The 6406-nt window shown below is 30.4% G+C and overlaps 1 pseudogene; it reads right to left on the bottom strand.

Annotated features, from left to right (window-relative positions):
- Positions 1 to 4908: 4908 nt before the first annotated feature.
- Positions 4909 to 5027, bottom strand: LOC112485654 (annotated as a pseudogene).
- Between the last annotated feature and the right edge of the window lie 1379 nt (positions 5028 to 6406).

The following is a 6406-nucleotide window of genomic DNA, read 5'->3' as shown; positions in this document are numbered from 1 at the left end:
AAAAATACAGATAACAAATAACAACAGAGAATTAGGAAGTGTAAGAACTGGAATTTGAACCCAAGTCTATCCAACAACAAATTGTAGATTGTTTTATTTTTGGTCATTTAATCACTATATCTTTGCAAATTGCTTATATATGTGTATATATATAGAGAGAGACTATATGTGTGTGTGTATATATACACACACACATATATAAGCAATTTGCAAAGATACAGTGCAATATATATATATACGAGAGAGAGAGAGAGAGAGAGAGAGAGAAAGAGAGAGAGAGATAGAGAGAGAGAGGGGGGATATTTGAAGAATCTCTAAAATAAGCCTCTCAGAAGAGAGCTATATGCATCAAGACACAGGGTTTTAAGACGTAGTTCTTATTAATTTATATATTACCAGTGATTTGTCACATATGGGGGTACACAGAATACTTTTCTTTTATTGGGCATCATTTTAGACATCAGCCAGACAATGCTCAGGTATTGGTTGTGATGAATGCCTGGTGAAACATTCATAAAAGTTTCAGTGTGAGAGTTATGAACAAACATTGTGAAATGAAGCTACTCAAATGACTAGTCTCTATATTTATCTAAGTTCCATTATATATTAATTTAAAACAAAATAGAAAGATAGTAGTGAGAAGCAGTATTTTGGTTTAGAACTGCTGATCCTGAAATTCATTAGTTCTCAATCAGGGTCAAATAATGGTATTATTTAAAACATTTTGAGTCCTTATTATATGTCAAGCCTTGTCAAGTAGTTTATACTGTGCTTGTATTTTTTAATTTAATTTTCAAAAAATCTATGGCATGCATACAATTTTTTGGTTTGAAAATACACCATACTTGGCCATAGTTCTACAGTTATTAGAGAAGAAATAAGATTTGACTCTAGGTATACTCAACATGAAAAATGCACTATTTTCAGTGTAATACATATAGTATTGCTTTAATATTAAAATTACTTTTTAAAATAGTTAATAAATTGAAGGTATTTTTATTCTCTCTTAAAAAGTCAGGTTATTATCATTCTCAAATTCTGAAAAACAGTTTGTAGACCTTCCAATAAAAATGTAAACTCTAGTCATGTTATTATTCTTCCCTCTCTTAGACTATAATAAAATGAATGTAAAAATATATAGGCTTAAAATAATAAACAAGAAGAGAACAGAGACCATCAGAAAACTGGAGATAATTAACTTTATTTGAGGACGAAAGTAAATGAAAAATTTTCAGTAAAGGAACTAAAGAAGATTTCATCTCTATTAAAAACAATTCTATATATCTTTTCAACTGTGAGGCCCAAACCTTGTATCTTTGATTTTTATCTTTATCTCACACCATATTACAATATCTCATCATATCCTATTGTCTCTTAAATTTAAATAATCCCAAATTTCAATGTTTCTTTTCACTTTCTTCACTACCATGACCCAAGCCACCATCTTCTATTGCTTAGGTGATTGCAGTTACCTCCACACTGATTTCTAGGCTTATACACCATTGATCTCCAGAGTGAGCCTGTTCTCAACACAGCAATTTGAATAACCCTGTTAAAGTGTTACCACATTCTATTTCTCTGCTCAAAACCCTCCAGTGACTCCTAATTTTCCTCAAAGTAAAACTCAGTGTATTTTTGCAGTAGACTGCAAAGCCTATCAAAATATGATCTCTGATTATCTCCACTACAGAATCTTCTACTATGCCATACCTCCTCAACAGTCTTTCAATCTTAACTATAATGCCTGGTCTGCTAGTTTGTCAAAACAATAAATTCTCCTTAAAAAAAAAATATATATATATATATATACATATATATGTACATACAGACGTGTACATATTATATATATATATTTTACTTACTCTTCTTTCTGTGTGAACATTTCTCCCTCCTTCACTGCCATTATCAATTTCTTAGTTCTTCACTAAACAAGCTACCCCATATTCTTTATTTTGTACTTCCCTTTCTTATTTTACATTGCTCGATAGAACTTACAATACTTTAATATTTTTTATGTCATATGTATTTTGGTTTTTGCCTGCCTATCATTCCTACTTCTATAAGACTCCAAGTTCCATATGGGCAATAATTTTGTCTGATATATCTAATGCTCTGCCCCATCATAAAGCTAATGTTAGGTGTTCAGTAAATATTTCTTGACATAGCAGACTAATATTAAAAAACAAACAAACAAACAAACAAACCAGCAGTTGAAGATGTTTGCATGGCTGACAAAAACCTAAAGACTTCCAGATAATTTTAAAAAGGTCTGTCCCAGGACACACTGTTTACACAGATGCACAGATACCAATGTAAAGAATGAAGGGTCATAATAAAACAGGTAAAATGACTCCACCAAGAAAACTAATAAAAAGTCCAATGACTGACTTAAATTAATGGGGACATCTATAAACTGTCTGACAATAAGTTTAGAATAATCTTATTAAAGAAGTTTAGTGACCTACAAGAATACAGAGACAGAAAATTAATATTAGGAAAACAATGTAGGAACAAAATGAGAATTTCAACAAAGAAATAGAAACCATCAAAACAAACAATAAAACAGAAATCCAAGACTGAAGAATACAATGACTGAATTGAAGAATTCAATAGAGAGCTTCAGTAACAAACCTGACCAAGTAGAATAAAGAATCAGTGTACTATAATATAGGTCATTTGAAATTATCTAGTCAGAGAAGGAAAAAGAAAAAAGAAATGAAAAAGAATGAATAAAGCCTATGGGATTTATGGAAAACCATCAAGGGATAGAATATATCATAAGTAATCTACAGAAAAAGGAAAAGAGAAATAGCTAGAAAGTATATTTAAAGAATAAGGGCTGAAAGCCTCCTAAACCTGGGCAGTAAAATGGACATTCAGATTCATGAGGCCCAAAGGATCTCAAATAGAATGAACCTGAAAAGGGCTACATTGAGACACATTATAATTAAGTTATCGAAAGTCAAAAAGATAATTTGAAAACAGCAAAAGAAAAGTGGCATGTCACATACAAGGGATCCCCCCTTCTCCTCGACAAATTTATGGATAGAGTTCTCAACAGAAAATTTTCAGGCCAGGAGAGAGTGGAATGATATACTTAAAATATTGAAAGAAAAAAACAAACAAACAAAAAACACACCTGACAACCAGTAATAATATACTCAGTAAATCTGTGCTTCAGAAATAAAGGGGGAATGAGAGATACTTTCCTGAACAAAACAGAAGCTGAAGGAACATATCACTATTGGATCTACCTTGCAAGAAATGCTAAAGGGAGATCTTCAGGGGGAAATAAAGGATGATAATTAACATTGTAAAAGCATATGAATGTAGGTGTAAAACTCACTGAGAATGATAAATATAAAGTCAATATCAGATTTTCTAATGTTGTATTGGTGGTACCTAATTCACTTACGACTACAGTTTAAAAGTCAAACAAACATATTGAAAATAATTTGTTATTGTATACACAGTAAAAAATATATAAATTTTAACATCAATAGCCAAAAATTTGAGGGGGGGGTAAAATAGAAAATTTAGGTATGCTTTCAAAGTTAGTATCAGCTTAAAATAGAGTGCTATAAATACAAGCTATTCTATCGAAGCCTTATGGTAACCACAAAGGAAAAAAATCTGTAGTACACAAAAGATTATAATAAAGGAATCAAAGCATACAACTACACAAAGTCATCAACTCACAAAAGATAGCAAAATAAGAAACCAGGAATAATAGATCTACCAAACAGAAAACAATGAACAAAATGGCAACAGTAAGTCTTTACCTATCAATATTACTTTAAATATAAATGGATTAAATTATTCAATCAAAATAGAGTAGCTGAATGGATTAAAAAAAAAAAAAAAGATCCAATGAAGTGCTGCCCGCAAGAGACTCACATAAGTTTTGAAGATACATATAAACTAAGATTAAAAAGATGAGAAAAGATATTTCAAACAAATGGCAACCAAAAGAAAGCAGGACTATGTATACTTATAACAGACAAAACAGACTTTAAGCTAAAAAGGGTCAAAAAAAGACAAAGAAGGTGATTATATCATGATAAAGGTACAGAATTCCAGTTATAAGATAAATAAGTCATGGAGATGTGGTGTATAACATGATGACTTTAGTTAACAATACTTAATAATATCGTATTGGTATTTGCAAGATGCTAAAAGAGTAAATGGTAGAAGTTCTCATCATAAGGAAAAAAATTGTAACTGTGAGGTGATGGATGTTAACTGTACTTATTATGATACATGGAAGTTTCAACCACTTGAGATATGAATATTCATAACAGTGTTATTTATAATAGTTGGAAATGGGAACAGCTCAAGTATCTGCCAAATGTGGTACAAAAAGAAACATATTACATATACACACAACAACATGAATAAATTTCAAAAAAATATGCTGAGTAAAATAAGCTCATCAATAGAGGACATAGTACATGATTTCCATGAAATCCTGGAATGGGCAAAATTAATCTGTGGTGATAGAAATCAGAACAGTTGTTTCTAGCAAACACAGTGATCTACAGGAAAAGGGCACCAGGAAAACTTTCTGAAGTTACAAAAATGTTCTATAATTTAACAGGGATATATGTTAAACAAGTATTTGTATTTATTAAGACTATATAATTCAGCCTTGTACATTTCAATATAATTAAATTATACTTGAAAAAATAAGGTTTACTATGAGAAAAGTGGCTTATAAAAAGACTGTATTTCAGTAAACATTAGTAAATAAAGAGCAAGTTACATGCAAAGTAATTTTGAATGAATTTCTAAAAACTATGCACATATGTATAATCATGTATGAACATTAATTCAAAATAAGCTATAAAATACATTGAACTTCAATGTATTCCATCTTAGAAGTTTTTCAGTACTTTTTTTTTTTTTAAATGCCAATAGCACCTGTTCTTCCTAGGTGGTCTCCCATCCAAGTATTAACCAGGCCCAACCCTGCTTAACTTCTGAGATCAGACAAGATCTGGCACATTCTAGATGGCATGGCCATAGATGGTCTTTCAGTACTTTGATGTTTTAATATTAGCTGTTGTTTTCTGCTTTTAGTAGGTATTATTGCTACTTTTTATGGTGCTACACTGAATGCAAGTGGCAGATATATTGGTAGAATTTTTTTTTATGATATTTTTCTCAACTTTGTAGTTACATATTTAGATATTATACAGTAATTAGATATTATATATTAAAGTTGCTATTGTATTTTTAAAAATTAGAAAAGAATGTGGAATTGGTTTTTCATGTTGTGCAGGAAATAGTAAGTCAGTCAACTAATTGCTGCCTTTAAAAGTTTTATATAAACCTCTGACAAATCTGTCTTTGTTGGTAGTCTATGCTATTAGCAATATTTTCTGAGTAACTGCAGCAGCTCTCATGTGGCCTGATTTCTCTACACTACTCACGTTTTGTACTCAGCCTTCCATCTATTTGATATGTGTATTGGATTCAGAATAATTTTACTTAATATTTGCTGGTACATAAATATTGTTGTTTTATATCAGAACAAAAGTAAACATAAAATGACAACTAATGAAAATATTAAAAATTTTCCAATCTTCTTATTAAATATTAGGTAAGAATAACAATATAAAATGTATTATTGAGTGCTTAATCTGTGCACAAAATTCTTTTATTCCCTTCATAAGTTATTATTTCTTCATATATTTTCAACAAACACTTGAGGAAAAAACTAATATTATGCCCACTTAGGACTGAGAAATCCAAAGAAGTAAAACAATAATCTCATGTTACACAGTTTAGCAAGTGACAAATTTAAAATCCAAGCTCATGCTCTTTGACTCTAGGGACCATGGATTATTCATTTGCATGATATCATCTCCATAACCGTTTATGTTTTTAAAATATTTAAAATATTTTAAAATATTTAAAAGCATAATGTATATTTTCCAAAAAAAAAAATTATGGATAGATGCTTATATCGGTTTTAGCAGTAAAAGCAAAGAAAATTAACTTGTAATCTAGATATTAAATGACTCACGAAAAAAAAAAAAAAAAAGAACTGTGCCTTCCATCTGCAAACCTGTCCTGGCATAGACTCTGGAACTCTGTTAACAGATTTTGTTTAGCAGATCAAGAATGGCTATAGGGAGCATTGGTAATATTTCATTAAAAAAAAAAAATTAAGAATAAGAAAGTGTCTTGAAAGGATGGCATCTGTTAGATGTAGAGTAGACAAAAGACTGATATTGCAGAGCAAATGTTTAATGAAGCATATGCCAAAATACTTCAATGGCACTCCATTTTCAGAGGTCCAGCAAATACGGGAACTCACACTTCAGGAAAAAGCCATGATTCCAAATCAAGACAGGTTGATGCAGTTAACATTTCTGTTTTTTCACCATTCCACCCAACTTTT

The sequence above is a fragment of the Pteropus alecto genome, unplaced genomic scaffold, assembly GCF_000325575.1.
Source record: "Pteropus alecto unplaced genomic scaffold, ASM32557v1 scaffold5, whole genome shotgun sequence".
In the NCBI taxonomy this organism is placed as follows: Eukaryota; Metazoa; Chordata; class Mammalia; order Chiroptera; family Pteropodidae; genus Pteropus; species Pteropus alecto.
Note: the sequence above shows the minus strand (reverse complement) of the source record. Positions and strands in the feature narration are given on the sequence as shown.